At 40.8% G+C, this 27,968-nt stretch overlaps 1 pseudogene across 1 annotated transcript; it reads right to left on the reverse strand.

Moving 5' to 3' along the window:
* Positions 1-18,668: 18,668 nt before the first annotated feature.
* On the reverse strand, positions 18,669-20,380 carry LOC104666382 (annotated as a pseudogene). Its single transcript, XR_748547.2, has one exon. The product of XR_748547.2 is annotated as a heterogeneous nuclear ribonucleoprotein K pseudogene (transcript).
* Between the last annotated feature and the right edge of the window lie 7,588 nt (positions 20,381-27,968).

The raw sequence follows: 27,968 nt of genomic DNA on the forward strand, positions 1-27,968 counted from the left end.
ATGCCAAATGATAGCACAGGCCACAGAACAAGAAAGAGAAGCTAAAATACTTTTCATGTCAGCATAATTTCCACCAAGTAAAACTGTGCAGGGTGTGGGGGTGCACACCTGAAGTTCCAGATACTCGACCCAGGAGTTCGAGGCTACAGTGAGCTATGACCATACAGCTGCATTCCAGCCTGGGTGACAGAGCAAGATCTCATCTCTAAAAAACAAAAACAAAAACACTGCAGGGAAGGCCATTGACACCGTTAAGATAAAATGTGTACATACAGCAAAACTCCACCATAATGCTATGAGCAGGGTCTCAAAATTAAAATAGTTAAATATGAAGAACACATTTTTGCAAGTTTAATGAAATGAAAATGGTGGCTGGAGGGGGGATGGGAATCAATTGCCAATTGTATCATGCCACATTTGTTTTACTAGAGCAAAGGGAATAATAATGAGAGCAGATTATAATGGATGTCTCTGTACTGGGATTTTTGGGTGATTTTGTTTCCCTACATGTCAGTATCTGTTGCCCAGGCTGGTCTTGAACTCCTGGGCTCAAGCAATCTTCCTGCCTCAACCTCCCCAGTAGCTGGGACTACAGTTGTGCACAACTGTGCCTGGACCCAATTTTCCAAAATTACATAATAAAAATACCGTAGTTTTCTCATTTAAAATTTTAAATTTAAAATAGCCATAGGAAATTTCATCTTACATAAGCAAAATGTCTGAAGGTGTCCTGATTTCCTGATTGAACAAATCCTTTTTTTTTTTTTTTTTTTTTTGACCAAAGTCTCACTCAGTCGCCTAGTCTGGAGTACAGTGGTGCAATCTCTGCTCACTGCAGCCTCCACCTCCAGGATTCAAGCAATTCTCCTGCCTCAACCTCCCAAGTAGCTGGGACTACAGGTGTCTGCTATCATGCCCAGATAATTTATTTTTATTTTTATTTTTAGTAGAGAACAAGTTTCACCATGTTGGCCAGGCTGGTCTCGAACTCCTGACCTCAAGTGATCTGCCCACCTCAGCTTCCCAAAGTGCTGGGATTACAGGTGTGAGCCACCATGCCCAGCCAAATCAGGAGTTTTAAATTGGCTATTGTACACTTTAGAACAAAATATATTTCGGATCAAGCCTTTCCCTTTGAATAAACACGTTGATTAACATTGCCATTCATGCCATTTCGGTAGTTGTTGTTACATTGTTTTCTCAAGCATCTCTATGGCCAAAAGCAACAGTTGGGTGTATGAATCATCTAGGAAGGATTTTGAAATACTCATGGCTGCTTACTGCCCTGCTATCACTTCTTTCAATCTGATCTTATCGGGGCTGGAATTTTAAAAACCTTCCCCCAAATCTCGTATTTCCTCTAGCCTGCATTGCTGAAAGCCACCAGAATATATGAGAATGCTATAAAATTTCATAGCCTAGCCTTTACAATATGACCTTCTATGCCTTTCTTTCCTTTTCTTTCCAGAGAGTTTTACACTGCAGGATCTACGCATTTCTATCTAGTTTTATGTCTCCTGGGTGAACCCTCTCCTGCTCTACCACAGGGTCTGTTTGTTCTCACTCTTTCTGTTTTTGATGAGATCATTCCACACTTTATCACATTCCTGTTTTCCCCTCCCAACCAACCTGTTCAAGGTTCATCTCTAGGGTCAAGTCAGAGATGCTCAACAAGCTTCTTTCTTTTCTTTTCCTTCTTTCTCTTTCTTTCTTTCTCTTCTTTCTTTCTTTCTTTCTTTCTTTCTTTCTTTCTTTCTTTCTTTCTTTCTTTCTTTCTTTCTTTCTTTCTTTCTTTCTTTCCTTTCTTTTTCTTTTTTCTTTCTTTCTTTTTCTTTCTTTTTCTCTTTCTTTTTTCTTTCTTTCTTTCCTTCTTTCTTTCTCTTTCCTTCCTTCCTTTTTTCTTTCAACAAGCATCTGTCTTTTCTTTCTTTCTTTTTCTCTTTTCTTTCTTTCTTTGTTTCTTCTTTCAACAAGCATCTTTCTTTTCTTTCTTTCTTTCTTCTTTCTTTCACTTTCTTTCTTTTCTCTCTCTCTTCCTTTTCTCTATTTCTCTCTCTCTCTCTCTCTCTTTCTCTTTCTGTCTTTTGATAGAGTTTCACTCTTGTCATCCAGGCTGGAGTGCAATGGCACGATCTCAGCCCATTGCAACCTCCGCCTCCCGGATTCAAGTGATTCTCCTGCCTCTGTCTCCTGAGTAGCTGGGATTACAAGCATGTGCCACCATGACCGGCCAAATTTTGTATTTCTTGTACAGATGGGGTTTCACCACGTTGGCCAGGCTGGTCTCGAATTCCCGACCTCAGGTGATCCTTCCGCCTTGGCCTCCCAAAGTGCTGTGTCTGGTCTCAGCAAGCACTTTCAAGGGCCAAGTGAAAAAAAATGTTACTATGCTAGACACTGAAATGACTCCTAATTACAAAGCTTGTAGCCACTGTCCTGGAGGAAGCACTCACCATCTGGTGGTAGGATTTAGGGAAATGCACAAATTACTAGACGGAATAGAGTAATATTAAGTGCCATCCAACAAGTAGAAGTCCTATAAGGTTCAATGGGGAGGAGTTAGCTCTATCCTGAAAGCCTTTCTCAGCTACTTTAGTCCATGCTGGCCTGTCCCTTTGTTGAATTACTGTTGGAATTATTATTTATTTATAATAAATAATAGTAACTTGTTTTGGCCCTTGGTTATCTATTTCATATGTGTTTTAGGTGTGTCCTTTCGAATTCCTTGAAATCAGGGTACATGTTAAATGAATTTTGTTTTACCCCAGAGTAGCCTATAACAGCAGGGTACCTGGGTTGTATGTCACTGAATTCCGGCTTAGGCAGCTCGTACAAGAGCAGGAATGTGGATGATGCATGCGTCCTCCGGGAGACTGATGTTAGATGCCCCGCTCTCCAAAAGACTCCACTAAGTCTTTCTACATCATCAAAGCTAAGTAAAAGCTTTAATCTTACTCTCCTATCTCCAAGACCAGTCTCAGCTTCTCCTTTCAACCAAACTGCATCACTAGCTCCACACATGGAAATCCTGGTACCCCTAAGAGAATGACAGTGACATTTTCCTTTTTGATCCATTATACTTTTCATGCAACACCTCTTGTTGACAATCTAGGAAATCACCTATTTTTACTTGCCTCCTTGCCTTCCTCCTTCTGATCAGTGAAAAGTAATGGTTAAGGTATACGGTTTCTAGAACCAAATTATATGGTTTCAAATATTCACTTTGCCACAAACTAGGCAAGTTAATTTTTTTTTTTTTTTTTTAATAGAGACAGGGTTTCACCATGTTGCCCAGGCTGGTATCAAGCTCCTGGACTCAAGCGATTTGTGTGCCTCAGCCTCCCAGAATGCTGAGACAACAGGTGTGAGCCACTGTGTTCGGCCTAGACAGGTGATTTTATATCTCCACGTCTTTGTTTCCACATCCATATAATGGTAATACTAATAATAGTAAATACTTCATAGGTGTTTCATAAGTACCATGAGTTGATAGAGTCAAAGTGATTTGAACAATAATTGTGTAATACAGTATTTCACAAGTGCTGTCTTGACCTAGTTTTAAAGACATAAGTAAAAACTCTCAATTCCCCTTTTTGGGTAGCTTGCTAAACTCCTGCCCTCCGACTACTACTCTTATCAGGTTCAGATTCTGATTCTAACATCCTTGGGTTGTAATATATAATACTCAACTACCAGAGGCCTCCAGATACCTAACACCCAGGGATAACTCCTTCTTCCTTGGGCCTGCGGAATTATTCAAAATACCCAATCAGCAGGGACCCACAAAACTTAGCTAACCCCATCCCACTTGCTATACATAAACTCCCTCTACAACTGCAGCTTGCTGTTATCCTGTCCCCAGAAGCACCCTGCTGTGTGGGCTTGCATGGAAGCCTTCTCTGGTTTGGAGCTATAAGTAATAAACGGTTCTGCTTTTCATCTACCCAAGTGTTATTGTGTTGTGTTCAACTATCCAAAGAACCTGTAATCATACTTAATATTATATAGTTTGGTAACAACTTAGTATGTGCTAAGCACTCAATAAATGTTTTTTAAGAGCTTCCAGTTTCTGTAAAATTTTGTGCACATAAGTGTTGCAGAACTATTTCTGAGAGTAAATCATAATTTATGACACAATCCTTTTTAAGTGCTCAAACTATTTAAACTTTATATTAAAGCTAATCTTAGAAAAACATCTTTTCACATTTAATTTAGTGGACTTTGTTATATTCCAATATACAAACTGAAATATACCACAGTGGAGAATGCAGTTTATATATCTAAAATACAGTTTATTATTTCTAAAGTTAGCTATAATTCTTAAAATGTTTTTATTATCAAAAACATTTCTAAACAAGATTGAAATCAAACCACATGTACCTATCACCAGCTTCAATAATCTGGTCAATATTAATCTATATCCCATATCCTCTTCCTTTTAAATGGCAGGGACTTTTTTCTAAAAGTATAATAACAGTATCATTATGATACGTAAAAAAACTTGACGATTTCTTAATATTTTCAACTACTCAGTCAGTTTCCAAATTTTTCCAAGTATCACATAGATTCTTTTTTTCCTTTTGTTTGACTTCTTTTGATCAGAATTCAAGCAGAATCCATATATTACATTTTATCAGTAAGTGTCTTAAGTTATTTTTAATCTGTCACTTCCCCTTCCTCTTATTTTCCTCTTATTGTTTATTTGTTGACGACATCAGATTGTTGTCCTGTAAAGTTTCCTTTTTTTTTTTTGCGATAGGGTCTTACTCTGTTGCCCAGGCTGGAGTGCAGTGGTGCAAACATGGCTTGGTGCAGCCTTGACCTTCCAGGCTCAATCGATCCTCCCATCCTAGCCTCCTGAGTAGCTGGGACTACAAGTGCGTGCCACCATGCCTGGCTATTTGTTTTTTTTTTTTTTTTTTGTAGTTTTTGTAGAGATGTAGTTTCACCATGTTGCTCAGTCTGGTCTCAAACCCCTGGGCTCAAACAACCCACTCATCTTTGTTTCCCAAAGTGCTGGGATTATAGATGTGAGCCACTGTGCCCAGCCCATATTCTGCCATTTGATGATTAGTTTCCTGTTGGGCCATTTTTGTAATTTTTTTTTTGGAAACAGAGTCTTGCCCTGTTGCCAAGGCTGGAGTGCAATGGCACAATCTTGGCTCACTGCAACCTTCACCTCCCAGATTCAAATGATTCTCCTGCCTCAGCCTCCTGAGTAGCTGGGATTACAGGCATCCACCACCACATCCAGCTATTTTTTGTATTTTTTTTTTGGTAGACACGGGGTTTCACCATGTTTGCCAGGCTAGTGAACTCCTGACCTCATGATCCATCTGCCTTGGCCTCCCAAAGTGCTGGGATTACAGGCATGAGCCACCATGCCTAGCCCTGTTTTTTTTTTTAAAGCATTGCTGAGTTACAATTGCACATATTTATAGCATACAATTTGATATGTTTTGACATATGTATACACATGAAACCATTATCACAATCAAGACAAAGAATCTATCACCGTCACAAGTTTCCCAGTTTTCCTTAGTGATAATCCCTTTCTTTCAGTCCTTCCCACTAGCTCATCTTGAGTCACTAATCTGCTTTCTGTCATTGTAGAATAACTTGCATTTTCTAGAATTTTATGTAAATCATAAATCATACATTGTGTATTCATTTTGCCTGGCCACTTTCACTGAGCATAATTGCTTTGAGATTCACCCATCATTGTTGTTCCTTTTTATTGCTGGCTTGCTGGCTATATTTCATTATATAGATTTACCACAGTTTGTTTACCCATTTATCGATTTACAGATATTTGGACTGTTTCCAGTTTTTGCTATTACAAATAAAGGTTCTAAGAACATTTGTATACAAGTCTTTGTATGGACAGTGGCTTTCGTTTTTCTTAGAAAAGCACCTAGGAGTGAAATGGCTGAGTTATATGATAGGTGTATGTTTAACCGTTTAAGAACCTGCCAAACTGATTTTCAGAATAGTTTTCCATTTTACATTTCCACCAGCAGGATATGTGTGTTAGTTCCTCCACATACTCTCCAATATCTGTTGTAATCAGTCTTTAATTTTAACATTCTAATAGGTGTGTAGTGGTGGCTTATTGGTTGAATTTACATTTCCTTGATGACAGATGATGTGGAGAATCTTTTCACATGCTTATTTACCATCTGTATATCTCCTTTGGTTAATGTCTTTGGTCCATTTTAAAATCAGGTGGTTTAGTCTCAGTTGAATTTTAAGAGTTCTTTATATATTTTGAATAACAGGCCTTTATCAGATGGATTTCTTTCGTTTTTGAGACAGAGTCTCACTCTGTTGCCCAGGCTGGAGTGCAATGGCTGGAGCGCAATCAGCTCACCGCAATCTCCACCTCCCAGGTTCAAGCAATTCTTATGCCTCAGCTTTCCAAGTAGCTGGGACTACATTCATGCACCACTACACCCAGCTAATTTTTGTATTTTTACCAGAGACAGGGCTTTGGCATATTGGCAGGCTGGTCTTGAACTCCTGGCCTCAAGCAATCCACCCACCTTGGCCTCACAAAATGCTGAGATTACAGGTGTGGGCCACCACGCCCAGCCCAGATGGGTCTTTTGCAAATATTTTCTTCCAGTCTGTGGCTTGTTTTCTCATTTTCTTGATATTGTTTTCTGCAGAGCAGAAGTTTTTAATTTTAATGAAGTACAGCTAATCAATAATTTCTTTCACGAACCATGTCTTTGGTTATGTGCCTAAAAAGTCATTGCTGTACCCGAGGTCATCTATTTTACATTTAGGTCTAGATCCATTTTGAGTTGATTTTTGTAAAAGGTGTAGGGTCTGTGTCTAGATTCATTATCTGGCATGTGAATGTCCACTTTTTCCAGCACCATTTGTTGAAAAGACTATCTTTGCTCCATTTTATTGCCTTTGTTCCTTTGTCAAAGATCAGTTGATTATACAGCTGACGCTTGAGCAACATAGGAGTTAGGGGCATTGATCCCTCCACATGTTAAAAATCCATGTGTAACTTTTACATTTTTTATTGTTTATTTATTTTATTTTATTTATGAGATGAAGTCTTGCTATGTTGCCCAGGCTGGTCTCAAACTCCTCGGCTTAAGAGCTCCTACTGTCTCGGCCTCAAAAAGTGCCAGGACTACAGGCATGATCCACACCTGGCTCGCCACGTGTACCTTTTGACTCCTCCAGAACTTAACTATTAGTAGCCTACTGTTGACTGAAAAGCCTTACCCAATAACATAAACAGTTGATTAATACATATTTTGCATGTTATATGTATTGCATACTGTAGTTTTACAATAAAGCAAGTTAGAGAAAAGAAAATATTACAAAGAATATCATAAGGATGAGAAACTATATTTTCTATTTATTAAGTTGAAATGGACTATCATAAAAGTCTTTATCATCATGGTCTTCATGTTGAGGAGGCTGAGGAAGAGGAGGACGAGAAGAGATTGGTCTTCCTGTCTGGAGGGTAGCAGAGACAGAAGAAAATCTACATCTAAGTGGACCCACACAGTGCAAATCTGTGTTGTTTAAGGGTCAGCTGGATTTTTGTGGGTCTATTTCTGGACACTCTGTTCTGTTTCATTAATTTATTTGTCTCTTTCACCAATACCACACTGCTTGATTACTGTAGCTTTATTTATTTATTTATTTTCTGAGACAGGGTCTCGCCCTGTTACCCAGTCTGGAGTGCAGTGGTGCCATCACAGCTCACTGCAGCATCGATTTTCTGGACTCAAGTGATTCTTCCACCTTAGCCTCCCAAGTAGCTGGACTGGAAGTGCGTGCTACCATGCCTAGCTAGTTTTTGTATTTTTGGTTGAGACAGGGTTTCACCATGTTGCCTAGGCTAGTCTCAAGCTCCTGGACTCAAGCGATCCGCCGACCTGGCCTGCCAGAGTGCTAAGATTTCAGGCGTGCACCACCGTACCAGGCTAATTTTTTATTTATAGTTATTTTAAATATTTTTGTTTTTTAACTTTTATACTAGATTTTAAAGTAATTTACTCACTACTCTTGCAATAATACAGTATTCTGTTTGTCTATAAATTTGCCTTTACTGAATTTTATACCTTTATTTTATTTACAAGGCTTCTGTTAAGAAATTCATGTATAGTTTTAGGTTCTATAATATGTGACATGTTGCTTTTTTCTTATTGCTTTCAAAATTCTCTGTCCTTGTATTGCAGTTTTTTTTTCTTTTTTTTTTTTTTTTTTTTGTTTTTTTTTGAGATGGAGTCTCACTGTGTCACCCAGGCTGGAGTGTAGTGGCACGATCTGGCCTCACTGCAACCCCTGCCTCTTGGGTTCAAACGATTCTTGTGCCTCAGCCTCCTGAGTAGCTGGGATCACAGGCATGTGCCACCATGCCAGGCTAACTTTTGTATTTTTAGTAGAGACAAGGTTTCACTATGTTCGGCCTCCCAAAGTGCTGAGATTACAGGAATGAGCCACCGCACCTGGCTTCTTTTTTTTTTTTTTCTCCTCTGACTGAATAATTTTTCAAATGGTTTTCCTTGAGTTTGCTGATTCTTCTGCTTGTTCTAGTCTGAATTTTCAATTCACTTGTATGCGTCATCTCTAGCTTCTCTGTTTGATTCTATTTACAGTGTTTAATCTCTGTTGAAATTCTCATTTTGTTTATGTATTATTGAACTTGAGCATTTTCATAATGGTTATTTTTAGTTCTCTGTCAGATAGTGCATATATCTCTGTTTCATTAGGGTTGGTTTGTGGTAATTTATCTTATTCCTTTGTTTGAACTGTTTTTCCTTGTTTCTTTATTTTCCTTGACTCTTTGTTATGGTATCTACACATTAGAAAGAATAGCCACCTCTCCCTCTCTTTATGGATTGGCCTCACACAAGAGAAGTCCTTACCATCAACTAGAGATTCTGGGGACTCCTCAAATCTTCTCATACGTGTTTTCTCTGAACTTGTGCATATGAATTTCCAATTAGAGGAACTTGCCAGTTTTAAATTTTGGGAGTTTATAATTCCTTGCTTCCCCTGGTGTCTGTTTTCTGTACCATGGGTATTCTGAGTCAGCAGCATGCCCTGAGCTCTTTTTTTGTTTTCAACAGGACCCAGACATCTACAGTGTGGTATTTCCATCAGCACTTTGAGCCAGAAGCTAGTTCCTCAGCTAACCCCATGAAAAGTTGGAACATTGGATACATTGGACTATGGTGAGTGAGTGTGTGTTAATCCAAATTGCTGCCTTTGTTCTCAGCAGCCCTCCGGCATCTAGAGTATGCCACATCTCTTCAGCACTCTGAGACAAGTTGGGAGACAATCCTCCAGGCAGCCTCTAAAAAGTTGAAACATTGGATGCATGGTCCAATTCTTTTCCTCTCTAGAGAGAAGCTGGACTATGAGGGTTTCTGCCTACTCACTCTGCATTGAGCTGGGAAGGAGGCTCTATGGTGAGTGTGTGTCTTCTAGTCCAAACTGTTACTTTCATTCTCAGCAGCTCCCAATCTAGGGCCCTTTGTCATCAGTGTTCTGATTCAGACAAGACAAAAACTGGTTCATCAAGCGGCCTCCAGAGAAGTCAGAAAGTTGGATATATTATCCAGTCCTTTCCCACTTGCCACCCTCCAGAGAAAAGCTGGGAGCTGGAGTTTTCCTACTGATTGTGCAGTGTTGTGTTATGGTGAGTGATTATGGCAAGAGGGGTGCCTCAAATTTCTCTTCCAGCTCTGATGCAGCTAGTTTCACACTCACTCGTTGTGTAAGAGACTCTCAATTGTTCTCTGAATTTCTTACAAGGGGAATCGGTCTGTGAATTGTTGAATTTGTGTGTCCATAGGAGGAAGGAGGGCCAGAGATTATTACTCGGCCATCTTTCTGATATCACTCAGGTGTTAATTCTTATTGAGCTTTGACAGTTTGCTAAATATTACAGATGTAAGACTTTTTCCTAGATATCCTTTCTAGAATATTGTCTTACAGTCTGTGGTTCAGCTTTGCATTCTTTTAACAATGTCTTTCAAAGAGCAGAGGTCTTAATTTTGATGAAGTCCATTGTTCTCATCTAGCCATGCTCTTACAGTTCTTTGGTCAACTTGCTTTCTCACTTCCACAAAGACTGCTTCAAACTCTTTACTCCTTTCAAACTCCTCTTACCATTGCTCTTGTTCTGAGCAGATGGCCCCACACACTACTACAGAAAGTAGAAGTCATAGTAGAGAAACTCCCCGAACTTCCCTCTAACCACTTTACACAAATACCTGGATTTCTACCCATGATCTCTTTGTTCCACCCTGATACAGTGAAGGAGATGTTCTTTCTCTCATCCTCTGAGATCAATCGCTTCACCTGCTATCTGGTCCTCATTTCTTCTTTCCCTTTTCTACTCAGACTTCAGTCTTACACTATTAAGTGTCCTTTCTGTCTTCTCTATCTTTGGCCTTTCTCTTTACTCTTTTATTTTCCAAAACTGCAAAGTTGGCTGAACTCTATCACTAAAAACAAAAGAAAATGAAATCTTTATTTTACCTTATTTTTCCTTATAGCAATAACCGTATTTCTTCCCTTTCCTTTATAACCTGATTTCTCAAGTAATAGGTCTAGGATTTTGTGAGGCAAAATAGAAACAACCTATAGAGAGGCATAAGTTGGGTGGGGGGGGGTGCTTGAAGAAAACATGGGGACAGCGGCAGACCACCAGTGTACGTGGGCATTAGAGTCAGGGTTAATCCAACGGGCTGGGTGCCAAAGCTAATATATAAGATATGCTTGACTGTGGCTTGCTGAGACATACAATATGAACAATAGGGCATAACTGGGTCTGGAATTAGTTTCTTTATTTGAAAATTTAAAATAATAGTTACGTCACAGCATTGTTTTAAATATTAAATGAGCTAATAGTACTTTTTTTTTTTTTTTTTTTTTTTTTTTTTTGAGACAGGGTTTTCCTCTCTCACCAAGGCTGGAGTGCAATGGCATGATCATAGTTCACTGCAGCCTCGAACTCCTGGCCTCATATGATCTCCTGCCTTAGCCTCCTGTGCAGCTGGGACTACAGATGCCACCATGCCAGTCCAACTAATTTAAAACAATTTTTTTTTAGAAATGTCCCCAAAATAGAAATTTTAAAAAAATTTTCCTATTTTGCTTAGGCTGGTCTCACACCTCTGAACTCAAGCGATCCTCCCACTTTGGCCTCCTAAAGAGATGGAATTACAGGAATCAGCCACTGCACTCAGCCCTGACTAGTGCTTTAGATGTGACCTTCATTCATTCATTTGGTCATTCATTCATAAAGAAGCATGTATCAGGAACTTGACTAGCCATTAAGGATACAAGGAGGAATAAGACAAAGGTCTGTTTTTGATGAACTCACAGTCTTAGGACAGTCAAAGCATAGCATGCAATTATAATTCAGCATGGTAAATGCTGTGATTGATAAGCACAGGGTATTTTGGGAGTTCGAAGAAGGAAGTACATAGCTTGGGGTGAGGTACATCAAAGAAGTCTTCCTGGTTGAGGTAAAACTAGAGCAGATTCTTTCTTTCTTTTTCCTTCCTTCCTTCCTTCCTTCCTTCCTTCCTTCCTTCTTCCTCCTTCCTTCCTTCTTTCCTTCCTTCCTTCCTTCTTTCCTTCCCTCCTTCCCTTCCTTCCTTCCGCCTTCCTCTTCTTTCCTTCCCCTTCCTTCCGTCCTTCCCTCCTTCCTTCTTTCCTTCCTCCATCCTTCCTTCCTTCCTTCCTTCCTTCCTTCCTTCCTCCTTCCTTCTTCCTTCTTCCTTCCCTCCGTCCTTCCTTTCTTCCTCCTTCCTTCCTTCCTTCCTTCCTCCTTCCTTCCTTCCTTCCTCCTCCCTCCTCCTTCCTTCCTTCCTTCCCTCCTCTTCCTTCCTTCCTTCCTTCCTTCCTTCCTTCCTTCCTTCCTTCCTTCTTTCCTTCCTTCCTTCCTTCCTTCCTTCCTTCCTTCTTTCCTTCCTTCCTTCTTCCTTCTTTCTTTTCTTTTCTTTCTTTCTTTTTTTTTTGATGGCATCTCCCTCTGTCGCCCAGACTGGAGGGCAGTGGCACAATCTCGGCTTATTGCAACCTCCGCCTCCCGGGTTCAAGTCATGGGTTCAAGCGATTCTCATGCCTCAGCCTCCCAAGTAGCTGGGATTACAGGAGCCCGCCACCACACTCGGCTAATTTTTATATTTTTAGTAGAGATGGATTTTGGCCAGGCTGGTCTCGAACTCTTGACCTCAGGTAATCTGCCCTCCTTGGCCTCCCAAAGTTAGAGATGATTCTTGAAGAGAATAGGTGTTAGCAGACAAAAGAGAGAAGCAGGCAGGGGAAAGTTTTTAAAGTTCCTCTGTACACATAATTCAACTTAAAGGCATTGGAATTCCATGCTTTACTTCGTTAAAACAAATCATACTACTAAAAACTTATGTCTTTAAAACTCACTGCCGCCCCGTCTGGGAAGTGAGGAGGTCTCTGCCGGGCTGCCCTATTGTCTGGGAAGTGAGGAGCGCCTCTGCCCGGCCGGGCTGCGGTGCAACCCTCCAAGTGTGAAGTGACAGCCTTGTGTGTGAGCTTTCTGCCCTCCACAAGTTTGCTATTTCAACATTAAAGTTTACTTTTTAATTAAAAAAAAAAACAAAAACCAAAACTCATTGACCTACTTGAATGATATGCAAAGTACAAGGTATTATATGATAATACAAGGATAGGGCAAAGCTTTCTTCATTGAGAGTCGAACACAGCAGGAGTTGCTATAGGCAGAGTGACACAATATATTTTAAGGAACCTGGTGCCTGGGAGTCTAGGTAAGAGTACTACCAAAAATTAAATTACTTAGATGGTGTCATCATGACCCAGAATTCTGGTCCTCAGCTTTGATGGTGCAGGAAGTAGATTGTCAGCTAAAAAAGATAGCGAACCTTTTGGGAGACTGGTTCAATTTAAAAACAGATGCATATGTGTATCTCCTGAATGTAATGCATTCCCTTATAATAAATATAAAATTTGTGTAAACTTAAATACTCATGCTGTCATGATTAGTATATTTGGTACATACAGGCATGCTAAATAGTGCCTTGAGATCCTGAAATCAGAACAAAAGGAGTTAGCTGGAGTGAGCAGCTCTCTGGTTCAGACGAGCATCTGGGCAACATGGGCTCAATTTCTTGTTCTCATTCTTCAAAATCTCAATTCATGTGATTTCATAGATTTCATTGCTGTGGTTATTTGAAATATGAGATCTGGAAGGAAGGGTGGGTCTTAGGCTAATAAGCAACTAATAAGAATGCATTTTGGAATAGACACAAATCGTATGTGCTGAGACAACATTTTGAGCCAAGGTCATGTTAAGACATCTGGGGGAATAAATTAACATGAGAATATACATACCTGCCAAATAATTAGTGCAGTACAAGCTGTGAAGATGGGATAAGTCTGAACCTTTGAGAGCTAGGTAGGTCATAGTAACATAAATTCAGAGTAGTATGCATATTATTATTTTATGGAAAATAGTTACATGTATATACATAAGAAAAGGCATGGAAGCTTATATAAGATATAAAGAGTGGTTTTCTTTATATAGTGAAAACATAAGCATTCCTTATTTTAATTTTGCTTCATCTGTGATTTCAAAATTGTATATAATGAAGATGTGCTACTTATGAAATAAGGGAATATTAATATGGCAAATACTGTGGGGAATAGCAGGCAGGACTAGTTAAAGAAGTATTGGAAAGGTGATGGTGCTACAAAAAAGGAATTTCTTTTTAGTTTGAACTAAAAGCAAGAAGGGACTATTTTTAGTAAAGGAATTGTTTTTGTTTTGTTTTGTTTTGTTTTTTTCTTTGAGATGGAGCCTCACTCTGTTTCTCAGGCTGGAGTGCAGTGGCATGATCATGGCTCACTGCAACCTCTGCCTCTCTGACTGAAACGATTCTCCTGCCTCAGCCTCCTGAGTAGCTGGGATTACAGGCCCACGCCACCACCATTCAGCTAATTTTTGTATTTTTAGTAGAGGCGAGGTTTCACTATGTTGGCCGGACTGGTCTCTAACTCCTAACCTCAGGTGATCCACCCACCTCAGCCTCCCAAAGTGTTGAGATTACCGGCGTGAGCCACCATGCCCAGCCAGTTTTTAGTAAATGAGTTTTACATGCCCCTCCCATTGCCATATTCAGCACTGAAATATTTATCTTGCATAAAGAATGCACATCAAAATAGTTTACAAAAACTGAGCATGCTCTGGGCTATAAAGCAAGCATCCACAACTTACAGAGAATCAACAGCACGTATGTCATAATGCAATTAAATCGGAATCAGTAACAAAACAGTAACTAATTATCCCCCAAACATTTGAAAATAATAAACCCATACATTTAAATAATTTATAGATGATAGAACAGATCAAAAGCAAATTAAAAAAAATACTCAGAACTCCATGATACTAAAAATACTACTCACAACTTGTGAGATGCAGCCATTCATTATCTATGCATGCGTTTCCCTTGGGAAAGTTATGGGGAGGGACTTCCAAAGTGTGCCAGGCATTTTACTTAGGCCATATAATTTTTATATTTATGTTATTTCATTTATTCATTTATTTTTGAGATGGAGTTTTGCTCTTGTCGCCCAGGCTGGAGTGCAATGGCACGATCTTGGGTCACTGCAACCTCTGCCTTTTGGATTCAAGCAATTCTCCTGCCTCAGCCTCCCAAGTAGCAGGGATTACAGGCATCCACCACCATGCCTAGCTAATTTTTTTTTTTTGTATTTTTAGTAGAGACAGGGTTTCACCATGTTGGCCAGGCTGGTCTTGAATTCCTGCCTCAGCCTCCCAAAGTGCTGAGATTACAGGCATGAGCCACCACGCCAGGCCCATTTTTATTTTTTATATAATTTATATTTATATACAAAGTGGAGCCAATATATATTACTTTCTCAAATTAAGAATACATTTGTAAGGGCCAGTTACTGATGTTAGATTCTGATTTCATTTAAAAGTTATATGATTTATGTGACTGTTACAGTTTTTTATTTGGGCTAAGGGTGGAGTAAATGAATCTTCTTTTAGGACTCACTTCTAAGGAGTTTAGAAATTGCTATGTGGGAGCGAAGCTATGAGAATGCAAACACCTAAGAATGATATAATGAACTCTGTGGACTTGGGGAGAAGGGTGGAAGGGGAGTGAGGAATAAAGACTGCAGTGTACAGTGCTGCTTAGGTGACAAGTGCATCAAAATCTTAGAAATTTGGGTACAGTGTATACTGCTTGGGTGACAGGTGCACCAAAATCTCAGAAATCACCACTAAAGAACTTATCCATGTAGCCAAACATCACCTGTTCACCCAAAATCTATTGAAATAATAATAATAAAGAAGTTGCCATGTATCTTTGTTTTGTGCTACAACAGAATACCACCAACTGGGCAAATAAACAGAAATTTATTTCTCACAGTTCTGGAGGCTGGAAAGTCAAAGATTGAAGGACCAGCATCTTGCAAGGGACTTTTTGCTCTGTCATCCCATGTGGAAGGGCAAAGAGAGGGCAAGAGAAAGAGGGAAGGGCGGCAAACTCATTCTTTTATAAAGAACCCATTCCTGCAGTAATGGCATACCTTCTAGAGTGGTGGCCCAAGATGCACCTGGGTCAGCTTGAACTATGGCTGCAGTGGCCAAGGAACGCCACTTTGTCTTAGTTTGTTTTATGCTGCTATAACAGAATACCACTGACAAGGTAATTCATAATAAACAAATGTATTTCACACAGTACTCGAGGCTGGGAAGTCCAAGATCAAAAAGCTGGTATCTGGCAAGGGCCTTCTTGCTGAGTCATTTCATGGCAGAAAGGAAGAGAGAGAGAGAAAGAGAAGGAGGCCAAATTCATCCTTTTATAAAGAAGCCACTCCCTCAGTCACTATCCCACTCCCATGATAACGACATTAGTTTCTTCATGAAGGCAGAGCCCCTATGGTCTAATCACTTGTTAAAGGTCTTACCTCTCAACATTGTCACATTGGGGATTAAGTTTTCAAACATAAACTTTAGGTGACACATTCAAACCATAACACTGTGGTCTAGATGTTTTTCTTCCCTCTCAAATTCATGTTGAATCATAATCCATACTGTTACTTTAGGGAGGTGAGGCCTAATGGAAGGTGTTTAGGTCATGAGGGCTTCAGAACTATGAGAAATATATATTTTTTTCTTTATAAACTACTCAGTCTCAGTATTCTGTTATAGCAGCACAAAATGGACTAAGCCAGAAATCTGTTCAAGGGGAGTGAGTAGGGTTGTATCTTGGACACCTCCTAGACTTTAACAGAATTTATTGAGAAAATTGAGTTCTTAAGCCCAAAAGTATCCTCTATTTTTAAATTTAATTTCATTTTGTTTTTTTTCTGAGATGGAGTCTTGCTCTGTTGCTGAGACTGGAGTACACCAGCACTATCTCCGCTCATTGCAACCTCTGCCTCCTGGGTTCAGGCGATTCTCCTGCCTCAGCCTCCCAAGTAGCTGGGACTACAAGCTGCACCACCATGCCTGGCTAATTTTTGTATTTTTAGTAGAGACAGGGTTTTGCCATGTTAACCAGGCTGATCTTGAACTCCTGACCTCAGGTGATCCGCCCACCTTGGCCTCCCAAAGTGCTGGGATCACAGGCGTGAGCCAGGCCCAAAGGTATCCTTTATACGTAATGAGTTAACTTCTCTCTTATGTATCTGGAAGGGAGTTGGTTATATACTAATATAACTGGTTATGTACTACATAATATAATTAACATATAAAACAAGTTATATTAGTATATAACTAACAGAGAAATTAAGAAAATAGTCACTTGAGTAATTTTTGGCGTTCTGTGGTTTAGATGAGAAACCTAAGTTACAAAGGTCTGCGAGACACTGTCCCGATAGTGAAAGGGAACCTGCACTGGTCCTTCTGGGCCTCCATGCCTGGGTTCAGCCTCAGGGCATCTTCATCTCTATGAAGAAGTAGGTGGCCATGTGACCATGTGTGAGAGATCCAGACCCTGGGCTCACATAGTGTGTCCTTGAGCTCATGCCTGGGCATTTCTCCTTGGCCTGGGCCACCCTGTGTCCCTCACTCCAAATCCTCACTCTGATTTGGAGCTAAGTGAAGACAATTCAGTTCTCTTGTATAAAAGAGGATGCTGTAGGACACAGTAAAAAATAGTCATTGGAATAACGTCTAAATTAGAGCAAGAACACAAAGACTTAGACACTATCCTCTCAAGGAATTGTTTTTATTTAAATAGTAGACACCAGCAATGAGTGCTAATTGTTTCACATATAATGGTTCTTTCTAACAACCACTAGCATCAGAATCACCTGAAAGCCTTATTAAATATGTAGACACCTGGCTTCTACTGCATCAGAATATCTATAGCTGGACTTGGAAATCTAATTAAAGTTAAGGAATTATTAATTTAATTAGATTTGTTGGGCATGTGGCCAAAGCCCTTATCCAATCCGTGCTACATCTTAATTATGAGAATCCAGAGTGGTTTCCCTTGGTATTCAGAAGACCTCTGCCATTTGTGGATTCAAAAATCGTAATTTAAATTATGGAAGAGAAAACACAAGTATCTATGACATGTGGCCATTAGGAGTTTCCCTCAGGCACAAAGTACAAATCAAGCGGGATGGGGTCAGCCAGTGCCCAACAATCCTAGCCTCACAACATGACTTTGTAATTCTCTTTGTGGGCATTTATTTTATTTTATTTTTTTCATCTTTTTTTTCTTAATTGTACACAAACATTTCCTACATAATCCAACATACAACAGAGAAATGGTACATCTTTTTCTTTCAATTTGCATACAATGGAAAAACAAGTATATATATATTTTACAAAGTTTAATAAGACACTAGAGCAAGTTGGCAGTTTAAGTCTATAGGTGAGAAATTATCTAATAAAAATAATCATTTTTTTCAGCATTAGTCACTTCCATAACCAAGTGTTATTCTGATTAATAAAACTTGCTGCCAATCAGAATTCTGATTGGTATATATATATTATGATATACTCATACCATTACTCAGCTTGTAGTACTGCTCCCCACCTTAGTTCTTCACAACTACTAACATAAAAAATTGTTGAAAAGTAGGGGCAAGCATTTGCAACAACAAAAAATCCCCAGCGTATTAGAATCATGAATATGTATGATGGAATTTCTTCCCAGCAATAGACTTCCAAACCATCAAGAAATCACCAGAACTAAGTTTGCCAAGTTATTTTCCCTATGTCCAACAAGAGATGCACTTATATGTCCAACAGAGGAGCTGAAAATCAAACTTAGTTTGGGGGTGAGTTGGGAAATTCAGCCACCATTTCAAAATAACTGTCTTAAAAAAAAAAAGGCCACCAAAAATAGGTTCACTAAATTTATTTTTAAAATCATAAAACTTTTCTTACAAAAGAGCATTACATTCTGCACATTGCTCTGAACAGATGCCAGGGACATGTGGACTATTGTTACTTTTCCTCCCTGTCCCACCCCCAAAATGTTACAGTGACCACAAAGCAAGGTGTTCACAATTACATGGGGGGAATGTTTTTAAACCACCAACAATAACAAAAAATAAAATCCACTCACTCTGCTGCTGTTTCAAACTTTCAATGTTAGTTTTTGCGCACCCTTCCCCCCACAACCCTGTTCCTAAGGAGCTAAAACATTACATCTGGTGAACAGCAAAGATTTCACTACACCTCAAATGCAGAACACCTATGAAGCAGAGGAATGTTGGCTTTTTAAACAGAAGCAGATTAAAAAAAAAAAGATGCAGGACTCCTTCAGTTCTTCATTAGTCTTAGAAAAACTTTCCAGAATACTGCTTCATACTATAAAAAAGAAAAAAATACCTTGCATTAGAATCCTTCAACATCTGCATATTGCTTCACACTGTTCTGCAGCAAATACTGTGAATTCTGTATCTGGTCCTGTGTTCCCGTAATGGTAATGATCCGATCTTCGGATCCTTCTAAAGGCTCATCAATTTTGATTGAAGCTCCGGACTCAAGATGGATTTGTTTAATCTGCTGACCACCTTTGCCAATAATAAATCCAGCCAAATCTTTGGGAATAGTTACTTGTGTAGTAATAACAGGTCCACCAAGATCACCATAGGAGCCACGACCGCCTGCACAGGAATACTCATATCCAGAGCCACCCTGTGGTTCATAAGCCATCTGCCATTCCGATGGGCTCCATGTATCTATTGCAGAGTCCCAAGTTTCATCAGCACTGAAACCAATCATGCCGACTTGACGGTCTCCAGGTCTCCCTCTTCTGTCAGGCCATGAGGTCTCCCCCTCTAGGTGGTGGTGGTGGAGGAAGAAGAAAATTCCGAGCTCTGCTACCACCCCAGCCGCCTAGTCCAGGAGGAGGGGGAGGTGGTCCTCGATGAGGGCTCATATCATCATAATCTCTTCTAGATGGAGGCATCAGACGCCCACCCCCACCAGGAGGCATTCTGTCAAAACCACCTCTTCCCCCCATGGGAAATCCCACTGGGCGTCCACGGCGGTCATCAAACATCATTGTAAAATCACCATAATCATAGGTTTCATCGTAAAAATTGGGACCATAAGGCTGTGCACGTCCTTTGATGGGAGACTCAGATATAAGATCAAGGATGATCTTTATGCACTCTACAACCCTATTGGATTTTCCTCCAATAAGAACAACTCTGTCAGTGGAATAAGGACAGCATTCCTGGAAAAGCTTGATGGTGGTTTGAGTGTTTTCTCGAACTTCTTTGATTTTAGCACCTTTGACCCCAATAATTTCTCCTGCTAGACTCTGATGAATCAACAGCCTCAACTTGGAAAGTCACTTCCTTTATAGTACTGGTAATTTAAGCATTCCACAGCATCAGATTCTAGCAGGAGCTGGCTGGTTGCAATGGGTGATGGCAACTGCAAGCCCTCTTCCAAGGTAAGGATGATTTTCTTCAGAATTTCTCCAATTGTTTCAATATCAGCACTGATACTCAATATGCGCTTGGGGCCACTGCTGTCTGGGACTGAAACATTGGCACTGTATTCTGTATGGAGAGCCTTAATATTCTTGCCTCCTTTTCCAATCACTGCCCCAGCATTCTTGCTCTGAAGCAGAATGTGTAATTCAACCATCTCATCAGTGTTTCTAGATCTTTTAAATGCTTGTTCCTCTTCCATATCTTCTGCAGGTCGTTTACCAAATTCACCATTGGTTTTAGTGTTAGGGAAGGTTTCTTCTGGCTGTTCAGTTTCCATATTCTTTTATTAAATGGGCACACCAATCAGTTATTATAGATCCTTGCAGAGCAGAACTGAAGCATTCTGGAGCACACCAACAACTGACAGCCCACTGCGGCAGTAGCCCGGATCCCACAGGAAATGGCGGCCCGTGTAATGGCAACTACGTGCTACCAGGTGGAGCCGAGCGCTGACCCCTCCTCCACCCACCGCGCGGTACCGAGGTCTCATCCCCCGCATCCTCTCCCCACCGTCCGCGACAAAGCCACCGAGGCAGTCCTGACTGTTCCATCCCTGCCGCTCCAGCTACGACCCCAGGCCGGGAGACCCAAGGTGAGGCGGGGCTCACCGTAGGCATTTATAAGAGGAATTATTTGCTAAAATTGAATTGATGATTTTAAGGATTCACTCAGGACAAGCAGGAGTCTCCTCTGGTCAGATATGAAGTTTTCCCTTCAATTCTCCAGAAATTTCTCCCTCCCTCCCTGCCTCCCTGCCTGCCTGCCTGCCTGCCTGCCTCCCTCCCTCCCTTCCTCCCTTCTTTCTTTTCTTTTCTTTTCCCCCTCCCCTCTCCTCCCCCCTCCTCCTCCCATCTCCTACCCTCTCCTCCCCTCTCCTCCCCCACCCTCCCCTCCTCTTCCCTCCTCTTCTTCTTTTTTTGAGACAGAGTCTCATTCTGTCACCCAGGCTGGAGTGCAGTGGTGTGATCTTGGCTCACTGCAGCCTCCACCTCCGAGCTTCAAGTGATTCTCCTGCCTCAGCCTCCTCAGTAGCTGGGATTACAGGCACACGCCACCACACTTGGCTAATTTTTGTATTTTTAGTAGAGACAGGGTTTTACCATGTTAACCAGGCTGGTCTTGAACTCCCGACCTCAAGTGGTCTGCCCGTCTTGGCCTCTCAAGGTGCTGGGATTACAGGCGTGAGCCACCATGCCCAGCTGCAATTCTCCAGACATTTCATAAAATTCCCACTTCTACTCCTAATTGTTATACCATTGATAGTCTAAAAAAATTAAATCTGGGTTATCTTTTGCCTCTACAGCACTTGGCTCAGATGACAGTCCCTATTTTCAAACATCCTCTTTTCTTAACATTTATTATGCCAACTCTTGTTTTCTTTCACATATTTCCATTGATCTTTTTTTTTTTTTTTTTTGAGACGGAGTCTCGCTCTGTTGCCCAGGCTGCAGTGCAGTGGCACGATCTCGGCTCACTGCAAGCTCTGCCTCCTGGGTTCCCACCATTCTCCTGCCTCAGCCTCCTGAGTAGCTGGGACTACAGGTGCCCGCCACCTCGCCTGGCTAGTTTTCTGTATTTTTAAGTAGAGACAGGGTTTCACCGTGTTAGCCAGGATGGTCTCGATCACCTGACCTCGTGATCCGCCCGTCTCGGCCTCCCAAAGTGCTGGGATTACAGGCTTGAGCCACCATGCCCGGCCTTTCCATTGATCTTTTATTGCTTTCTGCCTTCTGCAGATGGGACACCTCATTTCCACCCTCATCATTCTGTCCTCCATTTTCCTCAGAGATTTCATCTATTTTAATGACCTCAACTATTCCCTGGGTATATATTACTTCTAAATCTGTATTAAGAGTCTTGATATCATTCCCACTCTTGCATTCATTTCTATCTGTGAAACATTTCCATGCATATGTTTCATCATCACCTAATTCATTTATTCATTAAAAAATATTTAATAAACACATTGGCTTCCTACCATGTGACCAGCGTACCTAGTTGAATAGAACATGGTACTACTCACCAGCTCAGAGTCCCACCTCGTAACTTTTATATTCCATCAAAAGTCTCACATTCTTTCACTTATATGCTGCAAAATCTTAGAGTTTTATTTGACTTTTCCTATTTCCTTCTACTCCAGTTCTAATCAGTCATTAAACTTCTGCCAGTTCTCTATTTGGATTCTCAAATATTCACTGCTACCATATGAGGTACATGTCATCTCATGCCTAGACTCCTACAAGTCAGCTAGATGCCTAAAATGAGAAAAAAGTTTTTATTCCAGGGCCATTTTATTTCATTCTCCATTAGTTAGATAGATCTTCCTAAATCACAGGCTTCAATGTATAATTCTTCTCTATGACCTTTCACAGCTTTAAAAGAAATAGGCCAAATCCATGAATCTGGAACTCAATACCTTTCATGATTTGACCCATTCATTCTTCCTTTTCAGTGTCAAGTACCACTATTCACCTCTTTTGATTCCTTCCCAGCTTCAAAATGCTTCTCCCTCAGCCTTCCTCATGTTTGTAAATGGTAGCTCCTTTCATCCAATTGCTCAAGCCAAATGCTTTAGAGCTGGCCTTGACATCTTGTATTTTCATGTCTAAACTGTCAGTCCTGTTGGATTGCCTTCAAAACATGCCCAGTCTGATCACTTCTCACTCCCCACTGCTACCATACAAGGCTAAGCCACAAATGGTCTCATCTGGACTATCATTAGAGTATCCTAAGTTGGGCATGTTGGTGTGTGCCTGCAGTCCCAGCTACTTGGGAGGATGAGGCTGGAGGATCGCTTGAGCCCAGGAGTTCAAGGCTGCAGTGAGCTGTTACTCTACTCCAGCCTGGGCAACAGAGTGAGACCCTGCCTTCCCCACTCACAATCCACTCAATATACACCAGTCACACAATATACACCAGTCAGGGGGATCCCCCACAAGTTTTTTTTTTGTTTTGTTTTTTGTTTTTTTGGTTTTTTTTTTTTTGAGACAGGGTCTTGCTTTGTCGCCCAGGCTAGAGTGCAGTGGCGCAATCTCGGCTCACTGCAACTTCTGCCTCCCGGGTTCAAGCGATTCTCCTGCTTCAGCCTCCTAAGTAGCTGGGATTACAGGCACTCGCCAGCACGCCCAGCTAATTTTTGTATTTTTAGTAGAGACAGGCTCACCATGTTGGCCAGGCTAGTCTCAAACTCCTGACCTCAAGCGATCAACCTACCTCGACCTTCCTTTTTTTTTTTTTGACAGAGTCTTGCTCTGTCACCCAGGCTGGAGTGCAGTGGCATGATCTGGGCTCACCAACCTCTGCCTCCCGGGTTCAAGAGATTCTTGTGCCTCAGCCTCCGAATAGCTGGGATTAGAGGCATTAGAGGCGAACACCACCATGCCTAGCTAATTTTTTTTTTTTTTTTTTTTTTGAGATAGTTTCCCTCTGTCTGTCACCCAGGCTGGAGTGCAGTGGAGTGATCTTGGCTTACTGCAACATCTTCCTTCCGGGTTGAAGCGATTCTCCTGCCTCAGCCTCCTGAGTAGCTGGGATTACAGGCAGGCACCACCACACCTGGCTAATTTTGTATTTTTAGTAGAAAAGGGGTTTCACCTTGTTGGCCAGGGTGGTCTCGAACTCCTCACCTCAAGTGATCCACCCGCCTTGGCCTCTCAAAGCGCTGGGATTATAGGAATGAGCTACAGTGCCTGGCCTAATTTTTGTGTTTTTAGTAGAGATGGGTTTCACCATGTTGGTCAGGCTGGTCTCAAACTCCTGACCTCAAATGATCCACCTGCCTTGGGCTCCCATAGTGCTGGAATTACAGGCGTGAGCCACCAAGCCAAGCTGGGATCCTTAAATAAAGAAAAAAAATGAATTATTTCACTCTTTAAAACTTTCCAGGGGAGTTGGCATTTTTCCTGGCTTTAAAGTCTTCCTTATACCATCACAGTAGCTAGAGGTTTTCTTCTTTCATTTTTGGCTTGTTGTTTTAACCTGTTATGCTGATATCTGGCAGTTCAGCTCTCTCTCAGCTCAGCTGAGCTCCTGACAAATCTGAGGTCTAATTTACCTTAAGCCAAAAGATAGTTAAAAATTAATTTAATCATAGTTTTATTCCAATAAGGATGTGTAAAGTGCCTACTATATTCCAGGCACTATGCTAAGCTTTGTGGATATGGAGATAAATGAATTATAGCTTTTGCCTCTGAGAGATTAATGGTTTGAAGAGGCCTAGAAGGAAAGTAGCTCATTTCAACACAGTGTGGTAGTAGCTGTGGGTGCTTTGAGGGGCACAGAGGATGAGCACTCAGCACAGATGGGAAGTGAGAGGCCACAGAAGTCCTGCAAGAGGAGGTGATGGTTGAGATGAATCCCAAAGCATAAGAGAAGAATGTGGAAGAGATTCTGCAGCATAAGCAAAGTCATTGTCAGCATCAGCAACAAAATCATTAACCTGAATTATTGATTACCTCCTATATACAGTCATGCATGGCTTGACAATGAAGATATGTTCCAATAAATGTGTCATTAGGTGATTTCACCATTGTGTGAACATCATAGAGATGACTTACACAAAGCTGAATGGTATAGCCTACTACGCACCTAGGCTGTATGGTATAGCCTATCACTCTTAGGTTGCAAACCTATGCAGCATGTCACTGTACTAAATCCTATAGGTAATTGTAACACAATGGTAAAAATTTGTGTATCTAACCATATCTAAACATAGAAAAGGCACAGTAAAAACATGGTATAAAAGATAAAAAATGTTACACCTGTATAGGGCACTTTCCATGAGTGGAGGAAGCAGGACTGGAAGTTGCTCTGGGTGAGTCAGTGAGTGAGTGGCAGGTAAATGCAAAGGCCTAAGACGTTACTATATGCTACCGTGGAGTTTATAAAGACTGTACATGTAGGCTACACCAAACATTTTTAAAAACATTCCTTCTTTGGCCAGGCGCGGTGGCTCACTCCTGTAATCCTTGCACTTTGGGAGGCCCAGGCATGTGGATCACTTGAGGCCAGGAATTCAAGACCAGCCTGGCCAACATGGTGAAACCCTGTCTCTACTAAAAATACAAAACATTAGTTGGGCACAGTGGCGGGCACCTGTAATCCCTGCTACTAGGGAGGCTGAGGCAGGAGAATCTCTTGAACCCAGGAGGCGGAGGTTGCAGTGAGCCAAGATCACACCACTGCACTCCAACCTGGGCGACAGAGCAAGATTCCATCTCAAAAATAAAAATAAAAATAACTAACTAAATAAAAACTTTTCTTCTTCAAGAATATATTAACCTTAGCTTACTATAACTTTTTTCCTTTTATAAACTTTTTATTTTTTACTTTTTGACTCTTTTTTAATAACACTTAGCTTTAAACACAAATACATTGTACAGCCATACAAAAATATTTTCTTTTTTATATGCTTATTCTATAAGCTTTTTCCTGTTTTAAAATTTGAGGCCTACACAGTGTCAGGATTATCAGTGCCACTGTTTTCCGCCTCCATATCTTGTCCTACTGTAAGGTATTCGGGGGCAATAGCAGGCATGGAGCTGTCATCTCCTGTGATAACAATGCCTTCTTTGGGAGTGCCTACTGAAGCACCTGCCTGAGGTCTTCCTCCATGCTGCCACTCTTCAGAAACATGACCAAGATGGTTTGCTTTTTGTTTGTTTGTTTTTTCCATCATCATAGGTTAGCTTGTAAAAAGATAATACAACATGAACAGTCTTCTCTGGTCATGGAAACCTTTTGGCGTTTGGGCCCGTTTTCAAACATTTTTTTAAATTTGTTTTTGTTTTTGAGACAAAGTCTCACTCTTGTCCCCCAAGCTGGAGTGCGATGGCGCCATCTCGGCTCACTGCAACCTCTGCCTCCCGGGTTCAAGCGATTCTCCTGCCTCGGTCCCCTCGAGTACAGGTGCCTGCCACCACGCCTGGCTAATTTTTGTATTTTTAGTAGAGACAGGGTTTCACCATGTTGGCCAGGCTGGTCTTGAACTCCTGACCTCAAGTGATCCGCCCACCTCGGCCTCCCAAAGTGCTGGGATTACAGGTGTGAGCCACTGTGCCTGGCCAGGTCTGTTTTCAAACTTTTAAAGGAGTTTGATGAGGTGTGCAAAAGCTTCCTCTAAACTTTTCATTGTGAATTTTCTTGGGGAGAGGGTTTTTCTTTTTCTTTTCCTGCAGTTTCTTTTTTTTTTTTTCTCTTGGCTCTTCTTTAGCTACGCTTTCCTGTTCTAGTTTCAACAACTCCTCATTAGTCAATTCCTTGGGAACCACCTCTAAGAGCTTCTCAGTGTCATCCTCATCCACACCCATGTTAAAGAGTTGTTTGCCATCTCAACCACAGTCTTAATTTTTCAGTGTTCTCATCCTTGGGAAATCCTTTGAAGTTATGGACAAAGATCTTGAGTGTCTTCTTCTAGAAGCCATTCACACAATATTTGATGACATCGCCCAGAGCTCAAGGAGGGTTCTGGATGCAGTCACAGATAGTGTAGTCTTTCCAGAATTGTATCAATGTCTTTTCCAAGTCTTCCTCTTTTGCAGCAATAGCCTGGGCAAAGGTCCTTCTCAGGCAGTAGGCCTGAACTCCTGACCTCAGGTGATCCACCCACCTCCGCTCCCAAAGTGCTGAGATTACAGGCGTGAGCCACCGCCCGCCCAGCTTACCGTTGTATAGTACTTTCTTTTATAAGTAGGAGCAAACTCTAAAATAGCAATAAAAGTATAGTAAATACATAAACCAGTCACAAAGTCAATTATTATCAAGTATTAATACATAACTGTACGTAATTGTATGTGCTTATACTTCCATGTAACTAGCAGTGCAGTATGTTTCTTTACACTAGCATCACCATGAATCCATGAGTAACGCATTGCACGTTACCTTATGATGCCTACAAAGTCACTGAGCAACAGGAATTGTTCAGCTCCATTATAATCTTATAATCACATATGTGGTTCTTCATTGACCAAAATGTTATGTTCATGACTGTTTATATAATTGGCTTTCCATATCTGCAGGTTTTGCATCTTCAGATTTAACCAGTTGATGAATGAAAATATTAACAAATAGAACAATAAAAATAATATAAGCAATACAATATAACAACTATTTACATAGCATTTACATTGCATTAGGTATTGCAAATAATGTAGAGATGATTTAAAGTATTTGTGAGTATGTGTAGTATGTGTATAGACTATATGCAAATACTACCCCATTTTATATAAGGGACTTGAGAATTTATGAATTTTGGTATATGAGGGGTTCTGGAACCAATCCTTCGTGAATATATATACACACACACATGAATCTTTATATTTATATATTCACATATGTGAATATATATGAATATATACTCATATTCATATATACACACATATTTTATATATATACATATACATAATTTTATATATACAGAATGTATATAAAATGCTATGAGATGAACTTTCTGTTTATGGTTAGTTTTGTATTTTTGTTTAGGACTACATGGTTTCTTTCTTAAATGAGCACTCACAGAGTAGTTGGTGGCATATGTCATGCACACATGAAAACAAAGCTTCCACTGGCTGGGTATGGTGGCTCACACCTGTAATCCCAGCACTTTGGGAGGCTGAGGCAGGTGGATCGCTTGAGCTCAGGAATTCAAGACCAGCCTGGGCAACATGATGAAATCCCATCTCTACAAATTGTACACAAATTAGCTGGGCATGGTGGTGTGTGCCTGTAATCCCAGCTACTCAGAGACTGAGACCCAAGAATTGCTTGAACCTGGGAGGCGGAGGTTGCAGTGAGCCAAGATTGCACCACTGCCCTCCAGCCTGGGTGACAGAGTGAGACTCCGTCTCAAAAAACCAAAATAAAACAAAACAAAAACAAAACAGAGCTTCCACAGATAAGTGTCCAGTGATAATAATACCAATAAATGCCCCAGGAAGTTAGGGGAAGAAGACATCTGTTCTAGTCTGAAGGGGCTCTTAGACGAGGTG

The sequence above is a fragment of the Rhinopithecus roxellana genome, chromosome 10 (genome assembly GCF_007565055.1).
Source record: "Rhinopithecus roxellana isolate Shanxi Qingling chromosome 10, ASM756505v1, whole genome shotgun sequence".
Taxonomy (NCBI): Eukaryota; Metazoa; Chordata; class Mammalia; order Primates; family Cercopithecidae; genus Rhinopithecus; species Rhinopithecus roxellana.